Genomic DNA, 22,133 nt, shown 5'->3' on the forward strand with positions numbered 1-22,133 from the left:
ATGGCATCAGGAAAAGTACCAGCCATTGGAATAGATTTGGGAACGACCTATTCTTGTGTCGGTGTCTTTCAGAATGGCAAAGTTGAAATCATTGCCAATGACGACGGAAACCGGACCACGCCGAACTATGTTGCCTTCACCGACACGGAGAGGCTCATCGGAGATGCTGCAAAAACACAAGCTGCTGTGTAAGCAAATCTACTACATGATATTGTCTAGCTATGACTGGAATTGCGTTCTCCTGTAACATCACAGTCTCCACTCACAAAAAAAAGGGGGGAACCCTTATTCCATATCCCTGAAGTCCTGAGCCGACAGAGGTGTTTCATTCTCTAATCAACATAACGTCAATCCAGGTCACAGAACTATGTTAAGGAAGGAGTGAGCAAAGGTCATTTCGTTTTTATTTCAATGAGGCCATTACAATTAACTGTGGCTCATCGCTCATTTAGGAGGGTGCGTGAATGGCACGCGCGCGCATAGACATAAGGCCAAGTAAAAAAAAAGAAACCAGTTTCTCGTCCTCGCTTTTTGATTTGGCCGCCGCATCGATTTTTTTACTATTTACTATTTTCAAAATGGCGCTGAAAATACCAAGAAATTCATAATTCTCGTCCCAGCCCGCTCCCCGCCCGCATCGATTTTCAGTTGCCGCATCGATTTTTTTGGATATTTACTATTTTTTCGGCCGCCGAAAAAAACAATCGACAATTCACCTACCAATCGTGATGTCTCATTTCTAATTACGCCTTGCGTCCTCTACTTAGCTATTCAAACTAATAAATGCGTTTGTTTCTTTTTCTGATTTAGGCTAACATGCGTCATTCAACTTTTTTTTACGCTATGAGATCGCGATGATTTCAGAGTAACATACGTGCGTTGTTTACCGCTGACTTGCGAGATATTTTACGCTGTAATTTTACACAATGTATGATCGTTGCGCTCGAAGGGATTAAAATACGTTCTTTATTTTCTTCCGAAAATCTCTTCGCGTTTTGTACATCCGTTCTTGAAATGTTGAATGCGTTTGTTTCTATTTCCGAGTACCGATTAAGTAGGTTAACATGCGTTATTCAACAATTTTTACGCTACTGTCACCCGGCGAGATCGCGATGATTTCATTAATTATTTCGGCTTTAATCATACACACTCATATTTAAATTATCATTCGTTAAATGATAATGAACAAATCCAGATCTATTCAAACTAATACATGCGTTTGTTTCTTTTTCCGAGCACCGATTAAGTAGCTTAACATGCGTTATTCAACTATTTTTACTCTACTGTCACCCGGCAGGATCGCGATGATTTCACTAATTATTTCTGCTTTGATCATACACACTAATATTTAAATTATCATTTGTTAAATGATAATGAACAAATCCAGATCTATTCAAACTAATAAATGCGTTTGCTTCTTTTTCTGAACACCGATTAAGTATAGGTTAACATGCGTTACTCAACTATTTTAACGCGACTGTCACCCGGCGGATGATTTTATTATTTCGGCTTTAATCATCCAAACTCATATTTGCTCAAAACCAGCAAAAGAACTGGAAGTCGGAACTAAAATTGGAAAGGATATAATGATGAGTTGCACACGCATTCCAATTGTCCATTTTTGGTCACAATTTTATTGTCGCTATATTATGAAAAGTTTTTGAATGCGTTATCTATTTCTTTTTTTTTTTGCTCGTTGCGCTGTGGTCTGACCTCATATCACGCACGCGTTTCTCGCGAAAAAGAAAATCGTATGATTATGTTTAATAATTTAGTAGGAACATCGGAAGGTGTTCCTGTGTCTTATCGCGTGATTAAGAAGAAAACATGGAAGGAACGGTTCTCTGCAAAACGGGAAAAGACGTAGAGAGCGAGATTTCGGTTTCCAATGTTTCATTTGTCGCGTGTTTGAAAGCGGCAATTTGGTCAAAAAATGAAACCTCGTTATATCCGATCAAATTGCTTATGTTTTTCTTTATCATGATTTACCGAAATGGTCCTCGTTATAACCGGAATCTCGTTATAACCGAACTCGTTATAACCGATTCGTTCTGCCATAGGTTTACACGCAAAGGAAAACGGGACCGACGCGATCACCTCGTTATAAGCGGTTCCTCCTTATAACCGAACTCGTTATTACGGGGTTTCACTGTAGTAGAGGAGACCAGCCAGCCAGCATAGCATGCCTTCTGGAGCTGGGAAAAAAAATCGTGGAGTGATGGAGAGAACCTATCTCAAGCGCACGTGTGCACAGCGAACGGCTTTAAATACCGGTAGTGAATATAGTATTCAACTGGTTCGTATTCTGTCTTTCAGTGAAAAGGAAATCAGGTGGTTGTTTCACAGGGTTGTCAATTGGCAGTACTGTCTGCGGCATTTTAAATCGTTGAGCGAATAAGTTTTCATATAAGAGAAGATCTAACTCAGTAAGTTTGTGTTGTGTTGAAAGGCAAAAATAATGCTATGCATTTCCAGAGATAATGGTTGGATTCATAGGTTCAACAAGTGATGCATAAATGTCACTATTTTATGTTAAAAAAAAACGTGTTTTTTTTCCATACCCTTGATATGACTGAATGAATACAGTCACAATGTATTTAAATTGGTATACTTGTCATGCATAAACAGCATACGCAGATTTGGTATAAAATTGTGCATCACTCAAATGATAAGTTGTTTATATCACTGCTGCTTCTTGGTAGCACTGTAATGATGGCCATGGAAGAAATGAAGGGAGAATGTGACTTACCTTCACAGGTACATGTTTTACTACATATGTAGTTTTGGTATACAATCATTCATCATCCAAATGATGAATGATTATCAAATGTCTTTTTAGAACATGAAGAAACATCTTTAAATGTTTAATGCTATAATGCCACATCAGTATCATTTTGACATCCATCTGCAATTTTACAAGCCAGTTTCCAGTTGAATGTGCTACAATTGTACTGTGAAGAAATGCAGATACATACCAGCTGTGTGGACACAAAAAGTCACAAACACAAATGATAAATAAAGCAGTGTTTTGAATATCATGGAATTTATTTCAGTCGTACATTTGTTGAAAGACATGTTTTATACATGTTTAGCACAATGCATCAGAATTGCAAGTACACTGGTATCAGAAATGCCACTACAACACTAAATACCAGTATTAAGATGGCCTTCGACATCTGTAGTGGAAAGAAAAAGCAAATGTATTTCTGCATGCATGAAGTTTCATTTCAAGTATGATACATATATTTATTTGTTTGAAAATGCACAGCGCCCATGGGCGTAAATCCCGGGGGGGATAGGGGGGATATATCCCCCCCTGAAATGGAGGAGGGGGGGATGGCCTGTACAATCATCCCCCCCTGAATTTTGAAAAAAAAAAAAAATGGAGGAAGCAGAAATGTGATTGTATCAATTTTGGCATATTGCATGACGTTTGTACGCCGGCCTTCAGACAGGTAACAGAGCTGAACAGTATTCTATCTTGTAGGAAAATGTATACATAATTTTCTCAAGCGCTCGCTCGCTTCGCTCGCTCGCGAAGAAAGTAACATCGACATACACTGTAAGGTATGGCTCAAACGTTGACAACGTCAAATAGTATAGGCCTATACCTGTAAACATGCTATGACGCGAGTAACTGGGGACCATCTGCAAGATATGTACGAAAACAAACAAACAAACAAAACAAACAATAACAAAAACTATATTGCCATACCACAACCCCCTCCATTTCCTGAATCATTCCTGAGAAACGACAGTGACTGGTGACTCAGTCAGGATACATCTATGAGCATACCCAGGGAAGATCAGGGGCGTCGAATCTATGTCGGGGGGGGGGGGGGGGGGCAAAGGAGCATTTGCCCCGCCCCTACGGAAGTGTTTATGCAGACAAATCATTTATCCCCCAAGCAATTCCCGAGATGAGGACAAATTTCGAACTTTCGTAATGGAAAATTGTCCAAATATCAGATCGTTGTATTGCAATCATAAACATGCAAAAGCTCCGCTATACAGGATCCCTTTCGATAGACTTTGTACACTTTTGAGATTGACGTATATTTCCCTAATTTATCAAAGAGTGTGCGATGCAGCAGATCTTTCACTTAACAAAAGCACCCTCATATGCAGAGGCGTCGATGGAGGGGGGGGGGATGGTTCCCCCATAAAAGTGGGACAAACAAAAGCGAAAAATATAGCTACAAACGGCAGTGTTTGGAGTGTAAAATATCAAAATTTTAAAGCTCGCTCGCTCCGCTCGCTCGCAATTAATCGCTATGCCATTCTCCTGATGCTGCTGGCAGTGAATGGCAGCAGTTGCGCCCGGTGCGCCCCGGCCCCTTAATTTCCAAAGCGAAAAATATAGCTACAAACGGCAGTTTTTGGACTGTAAAATGTCAAAATTTTGAAGCTCGCTCGCTTCGCTCGCTCGCATTTAATCATTATGCCATTCTCCTGATGTTGCAGCTAGTAATTGCCAGCAGTTTTCGCCCGATCCGCCCCCCTTAATTTCCAAAGCGAAAAATATAGCTACAAACGGCGGTTTGGGGAGTGTAAAATGTCAAAATTTTGAAGCTCGCTCGCTTCGCTCGCTGGCATTTAATCGTTATGCCATTCTCCTGATGTTGCTGCTAGTAATTGCCAGTAGTTTTCGCCCGGTGCGCCTCCTTAGTTTCCAAAGCGAAAAAATACAGCCACAAACGACAGTTTGGGGGACTGTAAAATGTCAAAATTTTCAAGCTCACTCGCTTCGCTCGCTCGCATCTAATCATTATGCCATTCTCCTGATGTTGCTGCCAGTAACTGCCGGCAATTTTCGCCCGGTGCGCCCCCCTTAATTTCCAAAGCGAAAAAATACAGCCACAAAGGACAGTTTTTGGGACTGTAAAATATCACAATTTTCAAGCTCACTCGCTTCGCTCGCTCGCATTTAATCGTTATGCCATTCTCCTGATGTTACTGCCAGTAATTGCCGACAGTTGCGCCCGGTGTGTCCCCCCCCCCCCTCATGATTTCCAAAGCGAAAAAATACAGCCACAAACGACAGTATGGGGACTGTAAAATGTCAAAATTTTCAAACTCGCTCGCTTTTATTTAATCGTTATGCCATTCTCCTGATGTTGCATGCTGCCAGTAATTGCCAGCAGTTGTGCCCGGTGCGCCCCCCTTAATTTCCAAAGCGAAAAATATAGCTACAAACGACAGTTTTGGGACTGTAAAAAGTCACAATTTTCAAGCTCACTCGCTTCGCTCGCTCGTATTCAATCGTTATGCCATTCCCCTGATGTTGCTGCCAGTAACTGCCAGTAGTTGCGCCCGGTGCGCCCCCCTTAATTTTCAAAGCGAAGAAATACAGCCAAAAGCGGCAGTTTTGGGACTGTAAAATGTCAAAATTTTCATTCTCCTGATGTCGCTGCCAGTAATTGCCAGCAGTTAAAGGGTGCAAGGGTGGTATCGTCCAGATTCGCATTCAGCACAGTGACCGAAATAGGGTAGAATCATCAATAAAATTGTTCTCAATTGCGAAACATTAAAATTGAAATACGTGGAAATTTCCGGTTTTGGCGGCCATTTTGAAATCGGAATAGGATAGAACCATCAATTGTTCTCAATTTTGAACCATTGAGAATGAAATACGTGAGAATTTCCGGTTTTGGCGGCCATTTTGGCGGCCATCTTGAATATCTCAAAATCCTCAAGGATGCAGGAGATGCATCATCCAGATTCGGATTCAGCACCCTCCAGACAGGGTAAAACCATTAATTGTTTTTCAATTTCTTACCATTTAGAAGGAAATTCCATAGTATTTTAAAGCTCGCTCGCTCCGCTCGCTCGCATTTAATCGCTATGCCATTCTCCTGATGCTGCTGCCAGTGAATGGCAGCAGTTGCGCCCGGTGCGCCCCGGCCCCTTAATTTCCAAAGCGAAAAATATAGCTACAAACGGCAGTTTTTGGACTGTAAAATGTCAAAATTTTGAAGCTCGCTCGCTTCGCTCGCTCGCATTTAATCATTATGCCATTCTCCTGATGTTGCAGCTAGTAATTGCCAGCAGTTTTCGCCCGATGCGCCCCCCCTTAATTTCCAAAGCGAAAAATATAGCTACAAACGGCAGTTTGGGGAGTGTAAAATGTCAAAATTTTGAAGCTCGCTCGCTTCGCTCGCTCGCATTTAATCGTTATGCCATTCTCCTGATGTTGCTGCTAGTAATTGCCAGTAGTTTTCGCCCGGTGCGCCTCCTTAAAGTTTCCAAAGCGAAAAAATACAGCCACAAACGACAGTTTGGGGGACTGTACTTAATGTCAAAATTTTCAAGCTCACTCGCTTCGCTCGCTCGCATTTAATCATTATGCCATTCTCCTGATGTTGCTGCCAGTAACTGCCGGCAATTTTCGCCCGGTGCGCCCCCCCCCCCTTAATTTCCAAAGCGAAAAAATACAGCCACAAAGGACAGTTTTTGGGACTGTAAAATATCACAATTTTCAAGCTCACTCGCTTCGCTCGCTCGCATTTAATCGTTATGCCATTCTCCTGATGTTACTGCCAGTAATTGCCGACAGTTGCGCCCGGTGTGTCCCCCCCCCCCTCATGATTTCCAAAGCGAAAAAATACAGCCACAAACGACAGTATGGGGACTGTAAAATGTCAAAATTTTCAAACTCGCTCGCTTTCATTTTTAATCGTTATGCCATTCTCCTGATGTTGCATGCTGCCAATAATTGCCAGTAGTTGTGCCCGGTGCGCCCCCCTTAATTTCCAAAGCGAAAAATATAGCTACAAACGACAGTTTTGGGACTGTAAAAAGTCACAATTTTCAAGCTCACTCGCTTCGCTCGCTCGTATTCAATCGTTATGCCATTCCCCTGATGTTGCTGCCAGTAACTGCCAGTAGTTGCGCCCGGTGCGCCCCCCTTAATTTCCAAAGCGAAGAAATACAGCCAAAAGCGGCAGTTTTTGGACTGAAAAATGTCAACATTTTCAAGCTCACTCGCTTCGCTCGCTCGCATTTAATCGCTATACCATTCTCCTGATGTTGCTGCCAGCTAGTGATTGACAACAGTTGCGCCCGGTGCGGCCCCCCTTGATTTCCAATTAAGCGAAGAAGCGAAGCGAAGCGAAGCGAAGCGAAGAAGCGAAGCGAAGTTTGTGGCAGTTTTTAGCATGTAAAAGCATTAGGGCCTATGTCAAACTTTTCAAGCTAGCTCGCTCCGCTCGCTCACATTTAATCGCTATGCCATTCTCCTGATGTTGCTGCCAGTGATTGACAGCAGTTGCGCACGGTGTGCCTCCCCCCTTAATTTCCAAAGCGAAGAATATAGCTACAAACGGCAGTTTTTGGACTGTAAAATGTCAAAATTTTCAATGTAAAAAGATTTCACCGTGGGAGGGAGAAACCCCCCTACCATACCCTCCCCCCCCCCCCCCCCACTCGCTTGCTTCGCTCCCTCACGATCTCATAACCGCTCCCCCAATCCTGTCTACGCCGGTGATAGGCCCCACTATTTAGTAGGCCTTCGCAGTGATGTCGCACAGGCGGAGCAAGAGCTGAAATACCACGATTTAGTCATTCAATAATATATTGTGAATATTTCATTTTCTATTGGTTTTTTAAAGAAAAAACATTTCACCAAAAAAAAAAAAAAATTTCACCAAAAGTGTGCACCAGATCGCTGAATTTCAGGTCTGAAAATGCAAAATCTTCCTCGTGTGGGAGGGGGGGTGCATATTTCAAAAACAAAAAATGTCTTCATACTTTTAAGGTCTGATTTTCCTCCGCAAGTCATCTGACAAGCAAAAAAAAAAAGCAACAACAAGAACAAAAGTCTTCATATTTTTGCTGCCACTTTCCTCTCACTTTATATTTCATGCAAAAGAGTGGGACATCCGATCCCTGTTCTAGTGTGCGTGTGGGGGGGGGGGGGGCACCAATCTTCCCCCCCCCCCCCCCCAGGCTGCGCCGGTCCGGTTATGGGCTTGTAATCGTGGTGATGGTGACCATCCCCCCCACTCCTCAGTACGGATTTACGCCGTTGACAGCGCCAGTATTAAGAAGGAAAAGCCGGACGACCTCAGATACGATGTGTAGAGACTTTATTCACCGAGCCCGAGAGGACTCTACCTTGTTAACAACAGAGGGCGTTAATCATGTGTACATACAAATGTACATCGTACATGTATTCAACATAACCATAACATATGGCGTGACTGCCTTTTTCTTCTATTTTCAACACAACTGAAACTATCATAAATCATCTAAACAAATCTATGAAATATGTGTCCTGTGGGTTAGTAATTAAGTAAGACCTGACCACAAATATATCTGTGCTTAGTCCACAAACAACACTACTTTAAACACAGTTGGCATACCTATATATGACTGTTATTTCATACTCATGAACTCTATGTCACTTGTTACTTATACTACATTCATAAGCATATGGTTGCTGCCTAATTACCAATTTGATATCAACTTCCTAATAAAGTTTCCAGTGATATGATATTGGAACTTCAAAGAATCTGTACCATCCCATATGCATATTATGTATAATTACTGTGGCTCCTTAAGATAAATCTCCGACATCTCATGTGGCCAGAAAAGAATAATGAACACAACTTACAAACAGTCAAAATACATATGCAGAATATGTATACAACATATCAACACCAATTAACTTTGCTGACATAGCATTATTAGATACAAAACTAATTATCATATAACAGTTGACAAATTGTTCCTAATTACAAATCTTCCGTCATTCATTGTGACATATGACTAAAAACAAAAAAACTCAACACTGCAACATGTAGTATTGTACATCATTCAACCCGTCTGTTCCCTTTCTATAAAGATGGCTACTTCACCACTCTCTGTGAACAAAATAATGTCCCTTCCAAAACTTTAAACATCGAAATAATGGCATACACACAAGTAGTGCTGACTTAAATGTAATGCGCATTTTATGAAAGATAAAATGTCCCTGTAACAAGAAATCAGAGTAGACTATCACAAAGTACAAACTTGCATCCCAACAGGGATGAGGACCACTGCCGTGACTATCTCAGTTAGACTCATTGAGTTCCATTGTATACACTTACCAAATATAATTAGGCAAAACTCATTAATGATTTCCTCAAACAAACAAAATTTACATTGTACAGTGAACAACTGTACAACATTCCCTAACCCTCTACCATCATGCATGCAGACTACCATCCTCTACTGCAGAGACCATGTCATAAAAATGACGAACTTACACCAACTTGAAACAAAATGAATACTTAGAACTACACCTTACAGAAAACAATAAATCAAACAATCACACATGATTTTAACATGTTCCCAGTACAATGTACCATAATACATGAATTGAAACATTACAATACAATAAATCGGCTTATGAGCAAACAGCAAATAGGGGTACACGAAAAGCTGTGAGTACTCAATAATTAAACTGATGAAGTGGTAGGCAACTGTCACATACAAAAACATGACAGAATCAACACCGTCACTGTTAAACTTAAACTAACCAATAATATTAAGGTACAGCACACAAATTTATGCAACAGTCCAATCACGCTCACTTGTGTAATGATTGGCAAAAATCACAAAATACAGGTACATGTAGTTGGTATCGGCCTCACGCACTGAAAAATCAAGGGTACATGATAAAAACCATCTGCATTGATGCACTGGGTACATACATGTATACACATCTGACAAACTAATTTCACTGGCTGTTATATCCCCATTACAAACAACCATAAAAACATTCATGTTACCAATTTGATGATTGAATATTTTGTTTTCTCAAGAATAAATATTGATATGGTCTAATGCTGAATGAGCAAAACAGTTATCAAAAAAAAAAATATTGGAACAAATGTTAAACAATGTGACATGAGGAAAAACGGTACTCTACCACATATGCCCATGGGGGGGGGGTACACTTTATCCTGGGGAAAGGACATGGGGCAACTTAGGGAAAATTGTACCTGTACATGGGGAAACACTGTCTGGGGGGACAAGCCCGATCCCTCTCGGCAGGGTTAAATATGGCACAATGGGGTGCAATCCGAGTCCATAGGCTAGGGGTGGGGGACTAGGTCGGTGAACTATGGCCACATGCCGGACTGAGGGTGGGGGATGAGGTGGATGGATGTTCGTCCCATGGTCAGTTGAAGGGTGGAGACTGAGTTCGACGCAACAAGATCCAAGATGAACGTCACGAGGAGCCGAGGGGTCTTCGCTTAGAAACGAGTGGAGACCATAGACTGGAGGCTCATCATCATAGGCCTGCAGAAGCATGTCGCATACAGGGCTGCGGTCAGGAGGAAGCGGATCGCTCACACTGACTAGGATGACCTGCTTCAGAGGAGGACCGTCATCGCCGACCATGGAAAAGTCGACACTAGCCACAGGGATGGCATCAATCTCCCGGTAGATATCATCGCGAGCTGGGGGGCTCCCATCATCGTGCTGGAGGACGTCGTTGACATCGGGAATGGTGTCATCAGCAGGGAGTAAACCATCAACATCTAGATGGTGTCTGTTGACATCAGGGTTGCCGATGACGTCGTGGTGGAAATTATCAGCAGGGTGTGGTTGGCTGTTACTGATTAAACCACCATCTAGTGACTGATCATTGTGAACGGGTGACCTAATCATAGCCGTCGTTATCTGAGGTGACAGAAAATTGTCCTCAGTACAACTGGAGGGCAGCAGGTCAGATTTGTTCCCTTGTCCGGCTGGATATGGTGAACTTCCACCACCTTCGTTTTGACGATACATGTGTTGCGCAAAAGCCGGCGCATGCAAGTCTGCATAAGACATACTGTTGTGCGAAATAGCACCTCGCTCTGCACAGTCACGCAAATCACATAAATGACTGGAAGTGTCATTCACCTGTACATCAACATAGGAATCCATGAAATCAGGAGAGTCAAAATGGTCAGAGTGCTGGTCATCAACCAGAAGCTGGGAGAACTTCATCTGTACCTTAGAGCTGTGCTGGGTATACACATTCTTTTCAGAGCTAGGCTCAGTGCAAACCTCAGGCCCATCAGATCTAAGCTCAATGCAAGTCTTATCAGATCTAGGCTCAGTAAACATCTCACCTGTAGAGCTAGGCTCAGTACACTTCTCACCTGCAGAGCTAGGCTCAGTACACTTCTCACCTGTAGAGCTATGCTCAGTACACACCTCACCTGCAGAGCTAGGCTCAGTACACACCTCACCTGCAGAGCTAGGCTCAGTACACATCTCACCTGCAGAGCTGGGCTCAGGACACATCTCACCTGCAGAGCTAGGCTCAGTACACCTCTCACCTGCAGAGCTAGGCTCAGTACACTTCTCACCTGTAGAGCTATGCTCAGTACACCTCTCGCCTGTAGAGCTATGCTTAATACATGTCTCACCTGCAGAGCTAGGCTCAGTACACACCTCACCTGCAGAGCTAGGCTCAGTACACATCTCACCTGTAGAGTTAGGCTCAGTACACATCTCACCTGCAGAGCCAGGCTCAGTACACTTCTCACCTGCAGAGCTAGGCTCAGTACAGTTCTCACCTGTAGAGCTATGCTCAGTACACACCTCACCTGCAGAGATAGGCTCAGTACACACCTCAGCTGCAGAGCTAGGCTCAGGACACATCTCACCTGCAGAGCTAGGCTCAGTACACTTCTCACCTGTAGAGCTATGCTCAGTACACATCTCACCTGCAGAGCTAGGCTCAGTACACCTCTCGCCTGTAGAGCTATGCTCAGTACACATCTCACCTACAGAGCTATGCTTAATACATGTCTCACCTGCAGAGCTAGGCTCAGTACACACCTCACCTGCAGAGCTAGGCTCAGTACAAATCTCACCTGTAGAGCTAGGCTCAGTACACATCTCACCTGCAGAGCTAGGCTCATCTGTACAGAATAGTTCATGCTTGTGAAGCCTGTCTTCATGAGCAGACCTTGAACCATAATGGAATGTCGATCCATCTTCAAACAAGATCTGTTGTTTAGCTGGTCGAACAACAAGATCATACATTTCCAAAAACGGAAGTCCAGCCACGACATCAACATCCAAATCTCTGACCACTGCACCATCAATGCAAAACTGCTTGTCATTGAATGTGATGCACACGTCTATGAAGCCTATTGCACCAGGCACTCTCATGCTGTGACCATACTCATCAGCTGTAATGTCACACTCAGATAGCATATCAGCAACAGACTCACTGATTAAATTAACTTCCAAACCACTACACACACTCACATGTACATCTCGGTTTCCTTGTTGGGCAAGAAAAAAGGGTGATTGTATGTATGATCGAGGCTTACTTCTACGGAATTCTGGCTTGCGCTCGCGCTTGGGCGCTACTGGCTCATGCCACGTCGTCGGCATGTAACTGCGGCTACCGCTGGCCGAAATGCCCCCGGGCTCGGTGAAGCACCACTGCGTCGGTGCACGTAGACCCCGCATAACTTTGTATACGTGGGACTGGTCTAAACACGAAGAGCGTAACTGACGTTATCACAACACTTATCTGCTGAGCGCCCGACCTCTACTTTGAGAGCTGATTCCTCCTAGTTTGGGTAACTATGTTAAGTTCTCAGGATGGACGTCGAATCGAATCCCGACGCTGCCACCACGCCAGTATTAAGAAGGAAAAGCCGGACGACCTCAGATACGATGTGGAGAGACTTTATTCACCGAGCCCGAGAGGACTCTACCTTGTTAACAACAGAGGGCGTTAATCATGTGTACATACAAATGTACATCGTACATGTATTCAACATAACCATAACATATGGCGCAGAGTGCAGGCAAGACATACACTTGGGACCTGGTCTCTCATAACACAGCTACCAGAGTGATATTTCATTTCATAAATTGGATATAGAAAATAGTAAAGCCCTCTCTCGTTACCTTTCTCAGAATTACCGGACGAGAAACACATATTACTTTCATTTTGACAATCCTCGAAAAAATAGTAAGATATCAAATAGTAAGGACCTCCCTCATCGCCTTGCTCAAAAAAACCCGGACGAGAAACTACTTTCTTTTTTTACTTGGCCTATTAGGCCCTTATTATGGGAGTTCTACCGCAAAATGAGAGAAGTGCCTTTTAAAAGTGAGCTCATCATCAGATGGAGCCAAATAAAACATTTTCAGTGATACCTCACTTGTAACATCGTAAGGGATATTTTGAAATAATTATTAAACATATTCTATACTTTTGATTTTATTTCTTCTTTTTTTTTGTAGCAGATTTAATCGCAAATAACTCAACCTAATAGAAATGGACTTAGCTCTTTATGCGATAAAGCTCGCCATATATAACAAAAGGATCGAAGGGTGGGTACCAGGTCTGGCGAATAAAGAAATTTAGTTTAGATAAAGCAATCGAGGTTCAGATCTACAAGGTGTCTCTTTGAGAAATGGCATATGCAAAATAATAGTTGCCTTATTTCTTGTCTTTTATTGTCCAATTTTCCTTTTCCTAGGCTGGAAGTCATCATAACTACAGGCTGCTGGGATTTTTCTCAATATAGCTACGTATAAAGTGATCGAGTATCTTAACATTGGGTACTTTTTTCTAAATCTTCTGATTTAATGTTCAATTTCTCTTGCACTACAGGAACCCTAAGAACACAATCTTTGATGTCAATCGGCTGATTGGTCGGCGATTCACAGACGAGAGTGCGCAAGCTGATATGAAATACTGGCCATTCGAGGTGATCGACAAAGGAGGTAGACCCACGATAAAGGTTGAATACAAGGGAAAAGAAAAGATCCTAACCCCGGAGGATGTCAGTGCCATGGTTCTCAGCAATATAAAGGAGACAGCTAAGGCATATCTGGGTCGAAAGGTCACTAATGCTGTCATAACTGTTCCCACCTACTTCAATGATGCTCAGCGACAGGCCACCAAAGATGCTGGTGTCATTGCGGGGCTGAATGTCCTTGGTGTTATCAACGAACCAACAGCAGCAGCCTTGGCATATGGACTTCATAAAAAGTTGCAAGGTGCACAACATGTACTGATATTTGACCTCGGTGGAGGCACATTTGATGTGTCCATTCTGCTTGTTGATGATGGCTTCTTCGAAGTCAAGTCAACTGCTGGAGACACCCATCTCGGTGGTGAGGATTTTGACAACAGGCTGGTCAACCATCTTGCAGAGGAATTCAAGCGCAAACACAAGAAGGACCTCAGAAACAACCCACGAGCACTTCAGCGTCTCCGTATAGCAGCTGAGAGAGCTAAACAGACTCTGTCTAGCAGCTCCCAAGCTAGCATTGATGTCGAATCTCTCTTTGAGGGAGATAATTTCTGCACAAAAGTCACCAGAACTCGCTTCGAAGAACTGTGCTATGATCTCTTCGGGAAATGCCTTGCCCCAGTTGAGAGCGCTCTTGCTGATGCAAAGATCGACAAGGAAGACATCAGTACTGTTGTGCTGGTTGGAGGTTCAACTCGTATTCCAAAGATCCAGGAGTTGCTACAGGAGTTTCTAGATGGCAAGGATCTTACAAGGTCCATCAATCCAGATGAAGCGGTGGCTTGCGGTGCAGCAATCCAGGCAGCCCTCTTGTCTGGCGATCAGAGCGCAGAAATCCAGGATGTCGTCCTTGTTGACATAACCCCGCTCTCACTGGTGAATTGAAACCCCCGGTTGCCAAATGTGGACCGTGATCAAGAGAAATACAACAATACCCACTGTGGCAACTGCCACCAACACCACAAAATCCGATAACCAAAGACGCCTGAGGGTTAAAAACTATGAGGGAGAGAGGGCGCTCACGAAATACAATAATCCACTTGGAGAGTTTGTGCTCCGTGGCATTCCTCCATCTCCCAACGGTGTGTCAACGATCGAAGTGATTTTTGTTATTGATGCCAATGGCATCATGAATGTGACAGCCAAGGACCAGAGCACAGGTCGCAGCAACAATATCACAATCACCAATGACAGTGACTGTTTATCCAAGGAGGAAATCGAACTCATGATCAACGATGCTGAGAAGTTCAAAGCTGAGAATGACCTCCAGAGGAAACGAGTTCGAGCTAGAAACAAACTGGGGGACTATGCCTACACTCCAGGGTCATATCGTCCTGTAAACGAACCTTCAGCTGAGAAGAAGCTAACTGCTGATGACAAACAGGCGATCATCAAGGCTGCAGATGATGTCTTTCAGTGGTTGGATTTTAACTCCAAGGCGACCAAAGAAGAGTTTACACAGCAACTTGAATTGCTTCAGAAAACATGCTCACCAATTATGTTAATGAAAATGAATGTTTGGATTCGACAACAAAATAACTATATATAGTTATCTTATTGTCTTGATGGTATGTCATCGAGTAGGTGGGGCCTACCTTTGCAGTAGGTGGTCAGTGGTAGGACTGAGATGGAACGAATTAGCCAGAATCATTAGAGAATGGAACAACTATTCAGGCAAATATCAATTTTGAATTATTGAAACTGCACCGGCCCGACACTCGAGACACAGTGAACAGTTCCAGTACGTCTATTTTCATATTTTACTTTACATCTACGTTATATGTATACCAAGCAACAACAACAAAAAAGACAAACGAGCATGATACAAAAAAGCGGATCATATGTAGAAAGTGTGTCAGCATATGAATGTGCATAGAAGACAATTCTCAATACCATGTCAAATATGAAGATACCGCAGAAGCAAAGCTTGTAAACGAGGGTTCCAGGAAAGAAATACGTTTTGCAAGGAAATAGGACACAAAGCACTAATAACAAAACTATATCATGAAAGCTAAATTAGAAAAGTACAACGTTCAAAAAAGTAAAAGAAAAGAAAAAGAAAAAGTAGGAAAAAAATAAGAACTGGATGAAAAACCAGCATATAAATGTGATCCGCTACAACAAAAGGATCCTAAAGTCGCTGACGGCTGAGCCGAGAAAATTGAGTTTGAAGTAAATCGGATTTCTGTTTTGGCAAAGTTTTGTAGTCTAATGTATTGTCTATCATCTGAAGAAATTTGGAAGCTTAATGATCAAAGGAAAGGCAAGAAATCAGCGTTTTTCTAAGCCATGATTTTTTGACTTTCAGCGGAACAGAAACATGTCCGAAGATTTGGATTAAGCGCCGCAGATAGACTCCGCCCCTAGAAACAAGCGTTTGATCCTTTTAGTTAGTGCGTGGCACCCTGGTTACTGATTGGTCATGCGTAGACCGCTGGCGGTATTTAAAGCTTGACTGAACATTGCGGAGGTTGCTATGAGCAGACCTTCTATTAACAAGAGGTGAAAACTGCCTTACCTCCCCTTGAGCACGATTGCGTCTAAACGAAAACTTTGAAGGCGGTTTTCTCGAAACGCTGAATTCCTATTTTAGACCACTCGACATGGTCTCATAAAATCACCAATATCTCCGCAACCGAGTATATTTATGAGTCGTGTTATATACGAAATTAAAGCGGAAAAGTGGGGGAATACTATCATGTCATTTTCAGAAAATCGTCCTCCCCCGACTTTTGGATCCTTTTGTTGTAGCGGGTCACAAATACTTATGTGCCATCAAGTTCATAACGAATTCAAAGTATGAGTAATAGTGTAATGATTATGGGAACATGAAGGCTGAAGCAAGAGGTAAAGCAAGCTTTCACTGTTCCTTTCAAATTGATCAGTCAATTATTAAAAAGGATAATGTAAAGCAACAGGTTAAATAGTTCTAATCATGGAGGTGAGTCCTCTCACCTCCCTGTTCTACTCAGGCAAGTTATAATTATTATGTACCATTAATTTGAGTTTTTTGTTTGAAAATCAACAGAGAAGAACATTTGATTAAATCTGCGGGAAGATCATTCCTGAATTTGGGTCCGGGGAAATTGACTCAGCATTACATTTACTACGTGGGTTTCGTCGCATTTGGATCGCTGCTTGCTAATGAGCATCCATTGTGTCCGTAGAGGCCACGTGAAACTATTCATCATGCAGTCGTCATTATTCATCACGATATTTAGCTGAGTATAACACTTGAGATTTCACAACAAATTGCATGAAGAGAAAATAATTGTAGATGCGTTATGAAAGACAGGACTGAATGAAGATATTGTGAAATGGGTCGCCTTTTGACTATATGACTATATTGGTCACTTGCACATCACCTCGATTTAGTTTACATGTTGTCTGACTCTCTTTCAAAACAGTACAGGTTCCATATGTTGTAACATGCATCTGATATAGTGTGACCTGGAAAGTTTTTAGTAATTGGATACTATACTTTGCTCCATTAACTTATATATGAAGGGTTTGTTTGCAAAAACCGATAAGTCCATTTTTGAAGATTTTGAAGTACGATCTTTGTCAAAAGTACAAAATAATACCTTTTAAATGATATATTGGTCACAACATATAAAGGTACATTTTTGAAGTTATGGTCAAAAGAAGCAAAAAATTTCTTATTATTCTCTCTATTTTTCTTGACCTTTAATCGCAAATATCTCCATTTGGCAAATATGGACTTCTCGGTTTTTGCAAACAAACTCTTCATATATTGTGGTAGTCGTATCGACATACGTTGCGTTTTTGCTGTGAATGTCATAAATACATGCTATGTTTATACCGTTACACAAGATATCCGCAGGCACGCACGCTAATACAAACAAACGAATGCTCTTGCATAATCATGCTAGCATTATACCCAGAGTTGATAAAATTATGTACATACTACCATGACTACACTGACATTATACTAACATCCATAGGCCTACTTTGTACCATTCCTGTTATGCTATTTAAAACCTTTATGCAGAAATATAGTCTGTGTGAGAAAAGAAAAAAAAAGACATCCGCAAATCACCTCAATTGAAAATGCAATGGAATGAAGTATTGCATCATGCGTGCATTTTTTGGAAGCCCGGCACACTACGTACGAAAAACGGTTGCGTTTGCAGTGTGCATGCGATGAAGCATATTGACGGACAGTGCGCTATAGCATATAGCGCTTAATTAGCACTCTCTCAATCTCAGATCTAGCACCTTCTCTCTTGTTTCTTAATTCATCAAATATTAAATAACAAAGATCTATTTTTAGGTATTATACAAAACAAATAATACATGATTTTCGTTCATGCAATTGGTAATATATTTCATTTGGTGAAAAATAAAATTATTGATTGATTCAACTCGGCTGAGCTTTGTTGAATGGATCATTTCATCTTTCACCTCATGAAATATTATGTCTATTGCACTCATAAATATTCACTATTTGTGCACTGTCACATCCCTTCAGATAGAATTTTTCAGAGTTACATATAGACCGATATCATTCCATTGCTGGAGATAGCAGTCTACTTTGGTATGTTGTTCACATGGTAGCCATGACTGCACGTGATGAGCTGTTTGTTTTATATTTGTTTGTGTTTGTGTGTGTGTGTGTGTGTGTGTTTGTGTGTAGGTGGATGGGTGTGTGTGTGAATCTATTTTAGGCTCCTGCATATAACTTGATGAAAATGGATTTAGCACCTTTGGGAAAGAACCTTTTAAGTAGGTCCTACAGAAAATGAAGACTGTACTCGTTTTTATGGCATCGACTCTTCTCACGGTTGATGGAGGAGACTGCAAAATACAAGCTTAGCTTTTTAGCATGTCTCCTCCATTTCCTGCAACTTTAGTTTCAATTCAATTTTCATTGTTTATTTTGCTTTTGTGATGCGTAGTATTGTCAACTTCACGTAATTTTCTTTGTTACTACATTGCATTGATGTTGTGTTATTTTGTGTATGAAAATGTTGTTGGAAATGAAATAAATGAAATGAAAAAATGAATGAATGATGCATTTGAATCTAATTATATTCAATTAAACTCAGTTTATCTTACGTTTATGAAAAAAAGATACTGAAATTACAATGATTTTATTAGGCCCTATACCATAATCTTGCAAATACACGTGCCTATCGACAATCAGTTACCTGCATGAACAGCCACAAGTCAATCTTCTTGCAGATTGTGATGTGAAAAAAACATGAGAAGATTTCAATGAACGTTTTTTTTTTTTTTTTTTTTTGGGGGGGGGGGGAATTGCAATGCCAATAAAAATGTTATTCACTCACTCCTACCAGCAGGGAGCCGTGAACACTAGTCTGGGCTCCGTCCCTTTATTCCTCAGTGCGATATTTTACCAATTTGTGACAAACCCAGAGAGGGTGCAAATTTTCTGATTGCGATAAGACTGCGCGCCCAACGCAGTTCTCGGCGTATCGCAATCCTCGGATGTCACGCCCTCTTACGGCTTGTCGCGCACACTGAATAACCGTTACTGTCGAGCACAGAACTTGAAGACGAGTTGGCAATCTGTGCAGCTGTCGAGTAAAAAGATTCCAGACGCTAGACTATACGTGAACACTTGAGGGCTCACATGGGTAAATAATTCCCCATAGAGACGTGTATTAAAATTCAAATTTCCAAAAATTCTGTAAAATAGCTGGGAGAAATGAGATGTTTCATCTTCACTAACCTGAATAAGTGAGATATACCCTTTCATCCATCAGATTTCCAGGGTGGGTTGTTCTGCTCTAATTCTGTCCAAGGGTCCGCAAAGCCAGACAACGAGTTCTTGTCACTCAAAAAATCACCTATTTTGCGTACACGTACCCAATAAAATATAGTCCCCTCAAATTCCATCAGAGAAGCTTTCATCGTCCAACGAAAATGCAGTTTGTAGAGGAATTCATACTCGATGTCTGCAGCTATTCAGTTTTTTGCCAAACTACATCATTGACTTTTAACTATTTTTTTCTTCATTTATTTTGGTATCTTTGGTACGAATTTGTGAAGGGGTCTGGGACAGTCCATTTTATTTACAGGTGTGAGCCCTATAGTGGAGGTCTTATTTCTTATTTGACTTTTTAACATCATAAATGTGTTTTTGGTGATATTTGCCCCTACATCATATGAGAAATTACACATTCAAAGCTTATAAAGCTTCTCAAAGGGGATACTTTTGAAAATCATGGCCTTTGGGGGGTTTTTTTGAATAAATTCTTGTAGTGTTGATCGGTTCTTCATAAGATGAATACATAGATGCAGGCAGTTATCCTTGATTATGGGGGTGTCATCATCACCTTATTGCCTACAAAGTACTTGAAGAGACTTTGTTTTGTCAAACAGACTAACTTTATGTATTTTGAGCTGTTTTAGTGGTAGCCAAAACAAAGAAATACATTAAAATAACACAGTCATTCCAAGTTGTGTGATACTGCTGACTGCTATGTACTAAGATCTAGTACCTGGTACCACAAGAACATAATAAGAAAACAAATTGTAGCAAGGCAGAGTGGGGGGGGGGGTAGAGGAGAGAGGTTGGGGGTGGGGGTATGGAGGAGAAGGGGGAGGGAGGGAGGGAGGAAGAGATCTGACTCAACACTAGCCTTTTGTCGAGGCCCTCTCGCTGTAATGGGCGAGCGAAGCGACCCCACTCAGCTGGGCTCTCTTCACCATACAGCGAGAGGGCCTTGACAAAAGGCTAACTCAACACAAGACCAACATACACCAGCAGAGCTTTTATGGGATGTATACTTCCCATAGACTTGTATGTATTGCGTGCATTCTCTATAGGGCTCACACGGGTAAATAATTTCCCATAGAGACGTGTGTTATTAAAAATTCAAATTTCAAAAAATTCTGTAAAATAGCTGGGAGAAATGAGATGTTTCATCTTCAATAACCTGAATAAGTGAGATATATCCTTTCATCCATCAGATTTCCAGGGTGGGTTGTTCTGCTCTAATTCTGTCCAAGGGTCCGCAAAGCCAGACTACCAGTTCTTGTCACTCAAAAAATCACCTATTTTGCGTACACGTACCCAATGAAATATAGTCCCCTCAATTTCCATCAAAGAAGCTTTCATCTTTATATTCAATCATTCAATTCATACTCAATATCTACAGCTATTCATTTTTTTACCAAACTACATCATTGATTTTTTACTTTTTTTTTCTTCATTTATTTTGGTATCTTTGGTACGAATTTGTGAAGGGGTCTGGGACAGTCCATTTTATTTACAGGTGTGAGCCCTTGAGGGAGCCTTTGAAATTTGTTTGTTTACTGCCCCCAACGTTTACCAGAAGTTACTTGCCTAGTTTGTTTGATATATGAAGAGTTTGTTTGCAAAAACCGATAAGTCCATATTTGCCAAATGGAGATATTTGCGATTAAAGGTCAAGAAAAATAAAGAGAATAATAAGAAAATTTTTGCTTCTTTTGACCATAACTTCAAAAATATACCTTTATATGTATTGACCAATATGTCATTTAAAAGGTATTATTTTGTACTTTATGACAGAGATCGTACTTCAAAATCTTCAAAAATGGACTTATCGGTTTTTGCAAACAAACCCTTCATATATAAATATATATACATATGTAAGTATATATATATTTTTTTTTCATTTTTTTTTTAAATCAGTGTGGCAGTGTTTAGACCTGTTCGGTTTTGTTGCTTTTTCTATTCATTTAAAATAGAATTTGTTTTATTGTTTGTTTTATTGTTCCATATTCCACATTTCAACAAATACATAAAACATAAACATCACAATACAAAAGCCTGGATGAATTGTCAAGTACAGCTTATAAGACAATAAAACATGTGAAATATGAGGAATCTACATAGAAGCATTGCTTTATTGTTTATTGCAGCCATATACTGTCCTTTCAACCGGAGCTCTGAGTCCGCGTATTCCCTAAATCTCCGATTATTGTTGTTTTAAGGTGTATTTGACTATCTATCCAGATATTTCTTTGAATGAGGAGGTGTTTTTCTTTCGTTCTATTTGTGACCCTGCACCTGAAAACAGTTAAAAAGTCGCCAGACATGAATTTTTAGTTAAGACCATATTCTGAAAGAGCAGACTTTAAGCTTTCAAATGATGTATAATCCACATCAAATGGACTCTCCTAACCTATCTAAATAATATTGGAAAGAAAGCAAAAACTCAGGAAAAGTGTGAACAGAGAAAAGAGGCTCTGAAGTACAGTGTCTATTCAAGCGCTTAATTAGAGTTCATGTGGTTGCACTTCAGTGTTTTAGGGTTCCCACAAAACCATGTTGATTTACTCAGTGGATGATTAGTCCAGGTGCTGGCTAATTCAAATCATTCACTT

General features: G+C 41.2%; 1 pseudogene; it reads left to right on the forward strand.

The window, feature by feature from the left end:
- Positions 1 to 22,133, forward strand: part of LOC140229511 (heat shock 70 kDa protein IV-like) — a 47,984-nt pseudogene continuing 25,851 nt past the window's right edge.

This window comes from Diadema setosum, chromosome 6 (genome assembly GCF_964275005.1).
Source record: "Diadema setosum chromosome 6, eeDiaSeto1, whole genome shotgun sequence".
NCBI classification, from domain to species: domain Eukaryota; kingdom Metazoa; phylum Echinodermata; class Echinoidea; order Diadematoida; family Diadematidae; genus Diadema; species Diadema setosum.